This window comes from Spea bombifrons, chromosome 1 (genome assembly GCF_027358695.1).
Source record: "Spea bombifrons isolate aSpeBom1 chromosome 1, aSpeBom1.2.pri, whole genome shotgun sequence".
Taxonomy (NCBI): Eukaryota; Metazoa; Chordata; class Amphibia; order Anura; family Pelobatidae; genus Spea; species Spea bombifrons.
The window spans coordinates 109,806,541-109,822,856 of NC_071087.1; positions in this window are offsets into that span (position 1 = coordinate 109,806,541).

Here is a 16,316-nt window from a genome sequence, read left to right on the forward strand (position 1 = left end):
CAATAGCAGCAGTTACAGACTGATGAGAGTTGGAGTGTGACAATTAGGTTAGCAGAGGCTGAGATAAGTGGTCATTGCTCACCTACCATACTGCAAGTTAATTAATAGTTTATTCTGGTGCAGAGCATTTACTGTTGTAGAGTGCATTGGAGAAGCTGTAGGGACTACTCTAGTGTATGTATTTAATTTATATACTACTTCCAGGGACTGCAGCAGATATTTTTTCCCCCTGTCCCTCAGTAGAGTTTAGCTGATTCAGACGGTTATGCTGCCAAACCTGTAACCTTTATCATCTATTATCCTTCATTGATAAATATTGGTGAAAATTGGTGAATAGGTATAGTATATAATACTGGGGAAATTCAGTCCTGTTCCATTGGGCTGCATGTGCCTATCGTCTGCCAGTGTCTGCCTGCTGAGGCCCAGTGCCCTACTACTTCTTCTACATACAACTCTGGGGGAACTTTTTTTTAAATCTCTATAATGAAAGGTGAGTCCAGAAGGTCTTAGGGATCGCCCCCATTTGGAAACACCTCCTGAATGCCGTCCTAAATCAAAGACACACCAGATAACCTCATAACTATTTTTTTTATCTCTTATTTTTTTATTATTATTTTTTTCTTATTGCATTTTTATTTTATTTATAGGTTTTTATAATTTGTGCGCTCTTTTTACTGTTTTTATATGGTTTCTATATTTTAAAACATATGGGACCCAAACAAAAGGATGTCCATTGAAACTGAGGAGAGTTCAAATACATTCTATAGGCTAAAACAATGCAAATCAATTTTACTGAATCACCGTGACATTTTACTGGCATTCTACTTAAATTGCCTGTATAGTAAGATCTCTTACCAAGTAACCATATGTAGATTGCATTACTTCTCGGTGAGCTGCTACTTCCATCCCAGTATTCACAGGTATAATACCCTATATGTCCATAGTCCAGACTTGGTATGTAATATATGTAGCTTTTTACAGCCGTAATGTAGTCTGAGTTCTTGTAAAATGAAAAGTGTCTGTTCAAATGTCCATCAGAAACAGAGCATTGGAGGGTGACAGCTTCGCCTCTGAGATACACAGAATAATCAGGAGAAACGGAAAGATGTGGGGTAGATATAGCATCTGTAATAGAGGTAAAGAGGGACAGTGAAGCACCTTGGGCTAAAAAAATAAAAAAACATTTGTAAAATACAATAGTAATTAATATTATGGTTTTATGTTAGCAAAATTAAAGCCAGGACAATCTACTAGATTTGACAAATGTTGAGTTCCTATGGCCACAATACACACTAGATAAATTGTTAAAAAATAATTTTAAAACCTATGTATTGGATTCCCTGGCTAAATATGCTTACTATTTATTTACATTGTATGATTTCTTGATCTAATCTTATGTTTCTAACCTGGTTGACTCTGTATTACATCATACTGTCTTCTCATTATAATGTACAACCTTACCATTCTAAACAACATAACGGCATGGTGTTATTATGTTTTGTCTTTTTAAACATGTATGTATCCTGTATTGTTCAGTGTGCTGCTTATCTTTATACTGTCAATATAGTTGTCTGCATTGTCGTTATTTCTATAAGAATGATGATCCTGGTGTCTGTGTTTCACGAATGCACTGATGTAGTGCCACCATCAGGAGACTGCTGGCCCTCCCAACATTTCAAAATGTGAAAGAGGGACACTTTTTTTTTCTCACTCTCGCAGAACTCACCAATACAAGCAATTGCACTTTACAATGTCGTGCTTGCATCACCACTTAAAACATGCTTCATCTGGCAAATCTCCCACCGTTTGTGCTAACTATCGACCAATTTCACTGTTGAACACAGATACGAAGCTTTATTCACGTTTTCTAGCCCTTCGTCTGAATGGTCTTCTCCCATCACTGATTTCGAATGACCAGGTGGGCTTTGTCCTTGGGCGTCAACCGTCCGATAACACTCGCAAAATCATTAACGTGGTTCACTTGGCCAATATTACTAACTCACCGTGCCTTCTCCTGTCCTTGGATGCGGAGAAGGCGTTTGACCGTCTCCACTGGGGCTACCTGAAGGCTACCATGCAGGCGTTTAACCTTCCAGATGCATTTATTAACGCTGTCCTCCTTCTCTATAGTGGCCCCTTCGCCAGGGTGTGCTCCTCTGGATTCCTCTCTAAGCCATTCCTCATACAAAATGGTACACGCCAGGGGTGCCCGCTGTCTCCGCTTTTGTTTGCTTTGGCTATGGAACCCTTGGCGATTGCGATCCGTGAGGACCCGGGGATCAAAGGGTTCTCCACACATGCTACGGAGTTCAAAATCAGCTTATATGCGGACGATGTGCTCCTGACGATCACTGATCCTCTGACGTCTCTACCACGGCTGCATGCACTGTTGGACTCTTTTAGTGCTGTCTCCTACTACAAAATAAATTGGAGCAAATCCCAGGCCCTGAATATTGGCTATCCCTCCTCATTGGTGACTATGCTTTCGTCTTCCTTCCCTTACGACTGGAGATCTGACTTCCTTCCCTACCTAGGGATCCGTGTTACCAAGTCAGCTTCTACTCTGTTCAAGCATAACTTCCTTCCACTATGGAGCCGGATTCAGGAAGATCTCAATCGATGGTCGAAGTTGGAGGTCTCCTGGCTGGGGCGTATCACTGCATTTAAGATGAACTCTCTCCCTAAACTTTTATATTTTTTTCGTACGATTCCTGTTGTGCTCTCAGCTACCTTTTTTAGATCTATTCGGTCCCGTTTGATTAAGTTTATTTGGTCCAATAAACGCCCTCGTTTGTCAACGAAGCTTCTGCAGCGGCCCAAACTCTCGGGAGGTCTGGGAGTCCCGAATGTCCATTTTTACTATTTAGCGGCGACTCTTGCTCAGGCTCTACTGTTTTTTTCTGGTGTCTCCCAGGTGGCGTGGGTCGATCAAGAGGCTTTGTTTACGCAACCATATCGGATTGGTGATCTACTATGGCTCCCTAAATCGCTTCGTCCATCTCTACCTGACGTCTTGCCCACCACAAAACGGTCTCTTGTTGTCTGGGACAAGCATAGATCCGCTCTTCGTTTTCCAACTTTAGTACCTCGGCTCGCTCCTCTCGCTGCCATGAAGCCTCTTTTGCCTCACGTTTCCTTGGATAATTGGATCCGTAGTGGTGTTAGGTCCATATCGCAGCTTTTTACACATTCTCATATGCGCTCGTTCCAGGAATTGTGTGACGAATTTCTTCTTCCTCGACAGGATTTTTTCAAATACCTCCAGCTTCGCTCTGCTCTTCAGAGATTTGCATCTACTGATCCGCCTGCTCCGGTTGTCCAGATGTGCCTCCGGGCTCCGTTTGTTCCCAAGGCTATTTCCCTGTGCTATTCGGCTCTGCTGAATCCTGCCTCAGACGCTAAGCTCCCCTACATGATTGCTTGGGAACGTGAAGTGGGTCGTGTTTTCGAAGTTTCTGAGTGGTTTCGGGCTCTCTCCACGATGCAAGGTGTTTCGAAGAACGTGACTCATTTTGAAACCAATAGGAAGATATTGTTTCGTTGGTATTATGTCCCGTCTAAGCTGGCGTCCATATATCCGACTGTTTCCCCTTTGTGCTGGCGTAACTGTGGTGCTCCGGGTACGATGACGCATATCTGGTGGGACTGCCCCGAGTTATGTTGCTATTGGAGCGACGTATGTGCTCTCAGTACACATCTTCTCTCTATACCGATACCGCGATCTATTGAAATTGCCTTATTCGATATGTTTCCTGACGACCTCTCTGGCCCTCAACGTAAGCTGCTGGCTCATGTTCTCATTGCAGTGAAGATTTGTATTGCCAGGAAGTGGAAGTCTTCGTCTTCCCCTACTATCCATGACGTCCTGTATTCCCTTACTACGACGTGTCAATACGAGAGAGCGGCTCATTTTGCAACTAACACGGCGCATATTTTTGAGGAGACATGGGATTGTTGGATCCAGTTTTATCACAGTCAGTTTGGCCATACCTCTTCAGGCTTTATATTGGGATCTCTACGTACGCCGTGGTTTATAAAGGCCACTACGGCTTCCTAAGCTCTACGCAGGCGACGTTGATGCGGCCATCCTTTTTTCACTCTTGCTGTCCCCTCTTTTCCCCGTCTTCCTTCGTTTTGCCCTTGCCTCTTTTTGTGTCGTCCTCCTTCTTCTGTCTTGACCGGGTGCTTCTGGTGTCCTGGTGCATGTGTCTTTCTCTGTTCCTTATTTTTATGTTGGTATGCTGACGTATATTGTGACCCATATTGGACTTTTTTTTCCCATACCCTGATTTACTTATATTTCTGTATTTTTCTTGTTTGCAAAACCAATAAACTTCAAGTGTTAAAAAAAAAAACATGCTTCATTTTTGTCAGCACAGTCATGCGTATTAAAAATAACCAACCCATTGAATTGAATTCCCATGAGGCTCAGCCGGACATACTACTTCCATGATGCTGGCTGAGCATCATGGGAAGTGCAGTTAACAGTAGATAAAGCTGCAGATGTTACCTGTGAATTACAATCCCAATGATGCTCAGCGAGCCAGCCAGGTGTCCATCATAATACTGGCTGAGAATCATTGGAAGAGTAGTCAACAGCGGCAAAGATTTTTTTTAATTGAAAAAAAGGCTAATGCTAGCCTCCCTCCTAGGACTCTTACACACTGCCTTTACACACACCAGCCCATAAACACACATATACACATACACTGCCCTTACACACACACAGATATACATGTACACTGTCCTTACACACACCTGCTCATAAACACACATATATACTGCACTATTACACACATATATATACATACACTGCCATTACACACACCTGCTTTTACACACACATATACATGTGCACTGCCCTTACACAAACACATATACATGTACATTGCCCTTATACACACCTACCTTTACACACACACATATACACATACACTGCCCTTACACACACCTGCCTTTACACACATGTACACATACACTGCCCTTACACACACCTGCCTTTACACACACATATACACATACACTGCCTTTACACATACACATTCACTGCCCTTACACACACCTGTCTTTACACACATATATACATACACTGCCCTTGGACACACCTGCCTTTACACACACACCTGCCTTTACACACACACATATACACATACACTGCCTTTACACACACACATATACACATACACTGCCTTTACACACACATATACACTGCCCTTACACACACCTGCCTTTACACACATATCTACAGATACACTGCCTTTACACATACACATATACACATTAACTGCCCTTACCCACACCTGCCTTTACACTCACATATATACATACACTGCCCTCACACACACATGCCTGTACACACATATTTACACATACACTGCCCTTACACACCAGCTTACAAAAACCTATACTGCTCTTACACACCTGCTAATATACATACACTGCCTTTACACCCCTTTCTCCCCATCTCTTACCTCTTCCTCCATCCTTCTTCCTCCATCCTGTGGTGGGAGAGAGCGAGGTCTGTCACTTCAGACTAGTGATGTCCGGTTCGTGAACAAATCGTTCTTTTGAAGCGATTCTTTTCAATGATCCGGATGAATCAGTTCAGTGGGCTAAACGATTCATTTGTAACAGTTCAGTCTGTGAATCATGAACTGCAGTTGTAATATGATCCTAGAGTGAGTCATCTGCACAGCACACAGACTATGGGATCAGGCTACAGCTCCTCGATTCACTGACTCGTTCAGAGGAACTATGACTCATAGATTCACAGACTCGTTCAGACTCAGAGTAACTCTGATTCATCAGTTCATTGATTCAAAGAACCGTTCAAAGCAGCTCTGAGCTATCAGTATACAGTACAATGACACAATTATACCTCACTGCCCCAGGATTTAGATTATCTTTAGTTTGCACCCCTTTACCTCTAACTGCTCCTAAAGTTAGCCTTATTAAATGAATTTAACTCCTCAGTCCTCACCATTAAATTAACCCTAAAGACTGTCCCTAAATTAACCCCCACCTTCCCTAACTTTCAGAACCCCAAACATTAATCTTATATTTACTGTTTAGTTGCTGAGTAGGAGGATTAATAGACTATAATGAAAGGGGCGGGGCTAATCATCAGTGTGACTGCAGGGAGGGACTGGGAAGCAGTAACTGCTGTGAGTGACATTGAGTGATTCGATGAATCGGTTCATTTCAATGAATCACTCGAAATGAACCAATTCACTTTGCTGATCCGAACTTCCCATTACTACTTCTGACCTCGTTTTACTGCTCCCTCATCACTACGGGACGGCTATTGATGCCAGCCTGAAGTGACAGACCTCACACTCCCTAATGTTGAGCCGACTAGAGGGAGATTGTGATTGCAGGCTGCAGCTGCTGATTGTGCGGCTGTGCGCCCCCTCGCAGCTGCACCCGAGGTGACTACCACTCTCGCCTCACCCTTCCTCAGCCCCTGCAAAGCTGGACAGAGGTAGGAATCTGCGGGACAGAGTCCCAAAATCGGGACAGCTGGGGGGCATGCTTTTGGACATGCAGGTAAAGCCATGTGACCCATCAGTCACTGTAACTGATGTAACACACTTACAAACACACATGTTTACACTCTAAATCTAACACATACTTACACTAACACACCTATACACTCTCACACTAAAACATGTTTGAAGACTTTTGGCAATGGCTTGGCTCTGACCACCATACAATAAGCTTGCTGCAGTTTTATACCCAGAAAACCAAAGCAAAATCATGTTAAATATAACATAAAGTATGCAAGTGAAACTGACCAAATTCATAGAGAAAATAAGTATAATAAAATCAGATCCAAACTCTTGGGAAAGTATGCACCACTTAAATGTTAAGACAAGATTTACTAAGTTTCCTTATTTAATCCTGTTTTTGCCATTGTACTTAACATTTTCTTATACACATACATATTTACACATATGTGGTTACATATGTCACCATTGTAAGCTCTTTTTTTTACGTGTGCCCTCATTACCTTTTTCATAACATATACCTCCCAAAAATATACTTACAAGTCAAGGCAACACAGGATAGCAGCATGTTCAGGGTGCCAATCATACTGTTCACTGGAAGAGGGAAGTAACTTAAAAACAAAATATGCGACCTAAATATATTAAGTGTTTCAATACTTTAGTGAAATAATTTTAGATTTGTCTATCAATCTATGGAGTACCTCAGATTCAAAGACAAATTTCTATGTTTTACTTCATACATAAGTGATAAAAATATACATAGCCACAATACAGTACAATAATATTTGAACAAAATAACTTATAAAATAGCATTGTGTGTGACACTATTTTAAAACGGTTTGCTAGCTCTAAGCTGCTGTATCACCCATGTATCTACCCATAGTTAGATAGGCAACATTGTATGGTATAGTTGAAAAAATAATAATTATTGGATGGGATGTTAAAAAAAGATCTGGGGATCGTAACTTCAAAATAATCCAAGAGTAAAAAACCTTCTTATGCTCATCGACAATCATTTCCAATTTATCATACTGACTTCTTTCCTTCTTCAAAACAATTCTGCTCAATGATGGACTATTGGAAATTATACAGAATACCTGGTCTTACACCTTGCCTTTGACATATATGCATATTAATTAATAATAGAGCCTACAGTTACAAATCTTTATTCTACAGAAAAAAATTACATTTGCAAACTATGTTATGATAAAATATGTGCCTTGGTTTTCTTATCACAAGGTACAACTTTTTAAAATAATACTATTACTATTGTCTAATACGCGCCTATAAAATAATATGTCCCATACCTGCAAAAAAGTACTTCTGTGATTAGAAGAACAGAAACCCGCACTTCTCATTCTCTTAACACTCATCTAATTTCAAAAATGCAGTATTATATGACAAGTGCACTGTCTGATAGCTAGCGCCCACTTCCTCATCCTGCCACCACATTCCATGTAGAAAACGTGAGATAATTTCATGTCTGAAGGTTAGTTTTTTTCTGTCTGAAACCATTTTAAATTTGCAGGAATTAAGAGTTTTCCCACCCAAGGGTGCATATTTTGAATTGGTAAATAATTAATGTACCCACATGCCAACTGCAAGGGTATAAGAAAAAATATATACATACTTACATATCAAGGTTTAAAAATAAGTTATATTTCCATATAAGGCTTCATCACAGGCCTCTACTAGTGTGGCATGTGCACGTTACAGAGCATGCACACCTATTCCCCATACAGAGAATAGGAGACAGACCCCGAGAGTGTGCAAAACATTATCAGTTGTCCTTATAAAAGTGTACCAAGCAAATCCATCATTGCTTGTTATACCAGCTCCCCAGTGGTTGCGTCCTGTCATCCTCTGCTCCCCTTTACCCGTTTCCTGTCCCTATTTTGCTTTATTACTGCCTGTGTTCGTTTTTTGAGTCTTGGACCGTCTCCTGATTGTGTTACCTGCTGCCTGCCCCGGCTCATGCTTGTCATATTGTTTGTGAGATTGTCGCCGCCTGCCCTTACCCGTGCCTGTCATATTGTTTACGAGATTGTAAATTGCACTAGTCCGTGGCCCTCTCTGTATCAGAAAAGGCCAGACATAGAAAACTCAACCTCTGTCTGTACTGTGGCCAAGATGGACACATGGAGAAAGACTGTACAGAACAACCTCCAGTACCCAAACATAAGCCTTTCTTGTCCAGTGACTTTGTGTTGCTTGGTGGATTGGCTCCCCATTTGTCTATACGTATGTCTTTGGTGTGGGGTCATGAGAAGAATTACACGTTGTGGGGTCATGAGAAGAATTACACGTTATGGGGCAATAAGTACAGGTAGCGTTTTGCTATTTCAAAACTTTTTTTCCAAATCCGGTAATTCTTCCCCCATGCGCTATTTCGAGTATCTTTGAAGCTGGCCAATGCAATTTACCCCATTAAACCATATATTTTTAAAGACTAGACACCCCAGGGTATTTCAAATGCTAGTATTAATGCTAGTATTTTTATTCTTTCCATGCACTAATTCTGCCACCAGTCTTTGTCAAACTTTGTGGTAGTAATTTTTTTGCATTTTTTGTATGTATGAATTAACGGGTCCTGGTATATGTCACTGTCACACAAAACCCGTATATGTGTTCAGCAATATCTCCTGGGTACAATGATACCACCCATGCATGGGTTTGCCTGGCTGTTTTGGGGCAAAAAGGCCACATTTGGGGCATGCACATTTTCAAATGTTGAACTTTATTTGGTGATCCACTGACCATGCCCTATTTGGTACATCTTTGAGCTCGGACAATTCAGTGTGCCCTATAAAACCATATATTTTTTGAAAACTAGACACCCCAGGGTATTTCAAATGCTGGTATTTTAACTTTTCCCATGCACTAATTCTACCACCAGCCTTTGTTTGCAGTGGTATTTTTTTGTGTGTATTTTTCCCACACACGTTGTACTTGTACTAGGCATTTGCAGCCACATTTGGGAAGTGTGCATTTTTCAAATTGGAAATTAGACATGCGTTCTCCGTGTAGTAATTGGGACATTGTTGAACCCGGGCCAATTGAATTTACCCCATCAAATCATTCATTTTTTAACCCCATGGGCATTTAACATTTTATTTTAACTCTTTCCAGTATTTTAACTCTTTCCATGTGAGAAAATAAAACGCTTATTTAAGGACTAAATAAATAAATATATATATTTTTTGGAACTGGAAGGTTCCCCTGATGGTGAAATCAGTGCGAAATTATTTTTTCACATGTTACCATTTAAAAAAAAAATTTACATTTATTTTACTAATTACATTCAACCTGTATTCAACCTGCAACCTTCTTTTTTGTTTACAGGACGTGCCTTCATCTTGCAAGTGGCAAAATCACTCGCAGTGGCGGGTGTGACCACTCTCCGGAGCGTGTCACAGCGCGTCCTGGGGTGGGTCTTCGGTGTTGCTGAATGCCTCGCTATCGAGGCATCTCAGCAACACCATTGAAGTTTAGGAGGCGATCGTTGACTCTTTTAAAACGGGTGTCCGCCATCATATAGTGTATGGTGGATGTTGATGCCCCGGGGAGGGGCCAGACATGGCCCCAATGCTGATCTCGGTGTTGCTGAATGTCTTGACATCGAGGGATTACAGCAACACCATTTGGGTGCAGAAAGTGAACGTCGTTCGCTTTCTGCACCCGTTTGAAGTCATGGCGGTCCTGGCACCTCAATTGTCCTTAACTGCTTGTTTTCACGTGACGTGCCCGGACCGTCAATTGTCATCAAGGGTTAAATAATATCTTTTGGGATATGTTGGATGTATTCGTCATAATATATCTGGACAACAAACATCTATTTTCCATCCTGGAAAAGCACAGACAACATATGACACTTCTTGTCAGGCTTCTAGGCCCCGCTACTGCTCCAGGCAGGGAGTCCCTACCTCCCAGAACTGTCCCTGCTTCCTCGGTTGCCTATCCAGGATCAGCGCTGCTGCGTGCTAGGCTGCATCTGCGGCTTTGAGTACCTTGTGCACCGCGAGTTGTGAGTGCCTCCATGGTGCAGTCGGCGGGGGTGTCCCGTGATGTCTCCATTGGAGGTGGTTGAGGAGGTGGAGAAAGAGGACCATAGTGCCATAGTCCACTATGGAAAAGGGTAGGACCTAACTGGTGCTGATGGGCGGGACTGGGACCTACAACCCCATAAAACTCTTGCACCTACTTCAGTAGGTGCTTGTATATTGAGCTGCTAAGGTCTTTACTTTAGTGTCCATTTTTGTTATTGCTTGCTCTCCTGGTTTTTGATATTGGCTTGACTTCTGGATTCCCGTACTCTCTCCTGACCTGACCTCGGCTTGACCACAGATTTTTCGTGTCGCTCCTTTGCTGCCTGTCCCAATCTTCTGGATTGTCCTCGACTACTGCTTGCTGCTTTTGCTGTTTGTCCTTTTGTCTATCCATCCTGCTATTGGTCTCCAGCGCATCCCTGCCAAGACTCAACAAATATCAAAAATTTGTTATCACTAGATTGCTTGACCATCCCCTTTAAGCAAAGATTTAAAATAAATTATAAAAAACAACATCCTTTGAATTTTTTGGATACATCCTGTCACCTGGCAACATTCAAACGGATCCCAAGAGGGTGGAGGCTATTTCTCACTAGCCTATTCCAAAAGTTCAACAATTTCTTGGGTTTGCTCATTTTTATCAACAGTTCATCCGAGACTTCTCCAAAATAGTACAGCCACTGACTTCTCTTTTCAAAAAAACGAATCCTTTTCAGTGGACACGAAAAAAACAACAAATATTCACTGATCTGAAACAACGCTTCATCACAGCACCTGTCCTGTCATCCCTGACCGAGTATATCGATTCATATTAGAAGTGGACGCCTCTGAAATAGCAGTAGGAGCTGTCCTATCCTAAAGGCCGGGATGTAATGCAAAGCTACATTCTGTGTCATTTTTCTCAAAAAAGCTGACTCTGACTGAGCAAAATACGCAATAGGAGACCAGAAACTTCTTTCCATTAGAATGCGAACGCCATGTCCAGATTATATGAGGATGCTGAAACTTCAGTGTATCCTACCATCATTCCATTTCCTTGCTTCTTTTTGAAGAAGTAAAAACTGTGTATGACCAAACTCTGCTATGCCTAAAGGACTAACTCCAAAACAAGTTTTTTTTCTATGAAGGAGATCATTTACACGTACCCGAAGCCTTTTGACCCAAGGCTTTTTTTGGACTTACATGTTCTTCCCACAGGCGGTCATGGCAGTGTCCAAAAAACCTTAGAGCTAGTCTGTTGTTCCTTCTGGTGGCCTAAACTCCATCATGCTTCATATGTACAGGCACAAAACCCATGTGCTCGCAACAAGACTCTACACCAGAGACCGATGGGACTTCAACCACTGCCTATATCATCTCGTCCATGGGAAGAGATCACTGTGGACTTTATTGTTGACTTAGCTCCTTCCCAAGGACATTCCATGATTACGGTGAATGTAGATAGACTCACCAAAATGGCACAATTCGTCCTTTGCCTGGCAGTACACACCACGGATGAAAAAGCACGTTTTTTGACTTCTTGGAATCCCCAACTCCATTTTATCCGATAGGAGGTACAGTTGGATATCCAACGTACTCTCTCTTCTGTATTCCACACTCCTGGACAAATAGACATCCTACAGCCACTCCTGGCCTCCAGATGAATTGTTCTATCCTTTCCACTGCTGAGCATTTACGACAATTGACATCTGTTTTTTGCTACTACAGGCCACTCTTCCTAAAGCCCAATCTGCATACAAAAGAAAGGACGATAAACATCACTCCTTGACTTTGACCTCTGGACCATCTGACCATTCCTCTGGCTGTTCCCCTTTTCTGCTGTGCGTGGCTTCCATGATTTTATTCTCATTTTGTGCAGAAAGTTGCTCCTGCTCGAGTGATCCATTACTCAACTTACTGTGCGGACATTCTGACTTTAGACACGAAAACCAATTGCAAAATGAAATGTTTTGTTTGTTTGCCTATATTTACGGCTCAAGTGGGTGTCTTGAATGACATCCTTTTGAGCAGGGCCGGCCTTAGGGCTGTGCAAGCTGTGCGGCCGCACAGGGCGCCATGGCAGGAGGGGCGCTATGCGGCCATCCCATCACCAAGGCCAGGGCCGAGGCAGCAAGGAGAGGAGGAGAGAAAGGGGCGCCGAGTGGTCGCACATGAAAAAGTTTTTGGCAACCGCTCAGCCCCCTTTGTCTCCTCTGCTCCCTAACACTGCCCTGACTATGGTGGTGGGAGCTCAAGGCCTTGGTCGCGGTACAGCACTTCATGATGAGTGTGGGAATATTAAGTCATATTCTGACGCTCAGCTGTGAAGCTGCGCATGCTGCGGCAGGACAGCGAGACTGAGGCCTCACGCTCCCACCACAGGGTAAGTGAACTGCAAGGGGAGGGTTGATAGTAAGAAGGGGTGAGAGGGCATATATAGTAAGAAGGGGTGAGAGGGGATAAATAGTAAGAAGGGGTGAGAGGGGATAGATAGTAAGAAGGGTAGATAGTGAGTAGAGGGAGGAGAGGGGGTAGAAAGTGAGTATGGGAGAGGAAGTAGATAGTGAGAAGGGTAGTAGTGGGGGAAGACAGTGAGTAGGGGGTGTGGGTAGATAGTAAGAAGGGGTGAGAGGGGATAGGTACTAAGAAGGGTAGATAGTGAGAAGGGTAGTAGAGGGGGTCAGCAGTGAGTAGGGGGAGTGGGTAGATAGTGAGAAGGGGGAGAAAATTGTGAGAAAGGGAGGAGAAAGGGTAGATAGTAAGAAGTGGGAAGAGATCGTGAGAAAGAAGGATAGTAAGAATCTTGAAAGAAAGAGTGAGAATGAATGAATTGATGTGTGGATGAATTGTGTGAATGAGTGAGATAAATGAATTAATGTCTGTATAAATTGTGTGAATGTGGGAGATAATTAATGAATTAATGTGTGGATGAATTGCATGAGTGAGTGAGAGTATAAATTAATATGTGGATAAATTGTGTGAATGAGAGAGAATTAATGAATTAATGTGTGGATGAATTGTGTGAATGAATTAGAGAATTAATTAATGTGTGAATGAATGGTGAGAAAGGATTGTGAGAATGCATTAATGAATATGTGTAAATGATTTGTGTGAATGAGTGAGAGAATGAATAATTGTGTGAAGGAATTGTGTAAATGAAATTGAGTGAATGAGCGACTGTATAAGTGTTTTGTGTGTTTGATAGATGTATAAGTGATTTGGGAAAAGGCAAAGATGGCACACGCAGGGTGTTTCAGCTTTGGGGACCAAGATGGCACGGGCAGGGTGTTTATGGGACAAAGATGACACAGGGCAGGCTGTTTGGGGACAAAGATGTCTTCTGTTGGGCTGTTTGGGGACAAAAATGTCTTATGCTGGGCTGTTTGGGGACAAAAATGGCTCACGCTTGGCTGTTTGGGAAAAAAATGGCCCAGGCTGGGCTGTAATTTGTGTGTGTAATCTGGGTGCTGGTCAAGTTCTATGTGGACACCAGAGCTGGTTTTGGGGTTGTGCAACCTGTGATCTATGCCTGTAATTTAGGGTTTTTTTCTCTATACCTTTAATGCTGAGTTTATATGTGATTGATAGTTGATCTATACCTGCAAAGCCGGATTTGTGTGTTATTCTGTTGATCTATATCTGATATGCTATGTTTCCATACATTATTTATGTATGCCTGGGTTTGTATATCTTATTTAGTTGATCTATACCTGCAGTGCTATTTCCATGAGTTGCTTATTTGATCTATACCTTCATTGCTGAGTTTACATGTGATCCCCAGTTGATCTATGCCTGCAAAGCTGGGTTTGTGTGTTACTTTGTTGGACTATACAAGTGTTGTTTACATTTGTTGTTTATTTGATCTATACCTGAATTACAGGAAGGAAGGAAAAGAGATGGGGTATAGTGAATGAGGGGACAAAGGGACTAATGGGATGATTCCAGGGGAGAGGACCTTTCAAAGTCAGGGTAGAGTCAGAAGGAGGGAAGACTGCACTGACTTCCCCTAATCTGCATACAAACAAAGAAATCTGCAGTCAGTGTGGCAGATATTTTTTTTTGGTGTGGGAGCGAGGGAGTGATTGCATGCTAGGGTGCGTGGAGCGGGGCCCAAGGAAATAATTGCCTGGGGCCATTTTTAAATATTTAAAAGAAAATTGTTTTTGTTACAAAGATTGCCCCCCCCTATATTTAATGTATTTAAGGTGCATTATTGTTACCAGTGTTTCCAGTTATATATTATTGTACTTGTTGGCACTTGCACATAAATAATCTCTAATTAAAAATAGTTGTTTGTTACAAGTTTTTTTCCTTTTCTTTTTTGTCAAGGGGGGCGCCAGAGAAGTAGTCCGCACAGGGCGCCTGAACACCTAAGGCCAGCTCTGCTTTTGAGGGCCCATCACCTCTCAAGCTGCCATCACCCCCCTTGCAGGCTCATCCTTTCACTCAAGGCAGTCTTGGGGAAGGGATGGGTCCACAAGGGTGGACAGTGTGAATACTTTATTGAAATCTAGATATGCTATATCAACAGCTCCTTTCTGGTGTATAAGTTACTAGACTTGTGCATTTGTTTTCGTACAAACTTTATTTTTAACAAAAATTGCCTGTAAGAAGCCATGAAAATGAGGACCATTTCAGACAAAACTAATGGAAATGGATTGCAAAAAGGTGAGTACAGATAGTGAGTACAGTGAGTGGCTGTTACTGAGACATGGTATAATTAGAAAAATGACTTGAACATATCAGTCCCGGGGTACCCTTTATATATAAAAGACAGGAAGGGCAACAAAGGGGAGGGGTGGCCCTATATGTAAAAAATAACATAACCCCTTGATTGCTAACGACGGCATAGTACAGTTGCTAGCAGTCCCGGTCAGGTGCTAACTAACTTTGTAAAAAAAGAATAAAAAATATTAAGTTAAAAAAGTAAAAATATAAAAAAAGTTTAAAAAAATGGTTTGGGGGTCTCTTAAGGCAGATAAATAAAGATCAAAATTGCCTTGAGACCCCCAAATTAAATTATCTAAACATAAACTAGTTTAACTTAAAAAAAAAAGTTTATGTATTCTAGCTAAATGATCACTGTGGGAGCCAACGTTACCACAGTGATCATATAGCTATGAAAAGTCACATTCAATGGGAGAGGGAGGCAATTTTTGAATCCTGATGAACTGTAAATGAACTGCATATATTATTAAAATCAGCCATTTAGCCTGTGTGGTAGGTGAGTAACCATCTCATCCCTGGATGAACTTTTGTCCTAGAAATACATGTAGCCCCTCATTTGAAGCTCCAAGGGGTGTAGTTTCTTGTACTTTATGTACCCTAATTTAACTTCCCAGATGTCTAGACCACTTTAACTTCAGATATGGCAGATTTGAAAATCTTGTTAAAAATTTGTCTTAAAACATTTAGGTGTGATGCCTGCAATTAGACAGCTCTAGACAGCTAGGCAGTTTTATGGCTGCTGTAAAAATTGGCTGCATTGGCATAAATGCACAAAGAGGGCTGGCTGGGGGCACACATGCACATGAGGCAATACATGAAATGATGCAGGTGGCAGAGCCTGTCCTGGTGTGTTTGCTTAGGTGTCGGTGTGGCAAAGCCTGCCGTTGTGTGTGTGTTTGGGTGTCGGTGTGGCAGAGCCTGTCCTGGTGTGTGTGTTTGGGTGTTGGTGTGGCAGAGCCTGTCCTGGTGTGTTTGTTTGGGTTTCAGTGTGGCAGAGCCTGTCCTGGTGTGTGCGTTTGGGTTTCAGTGTGGCAGAGCCTGTCCTGGTGTATGTGTT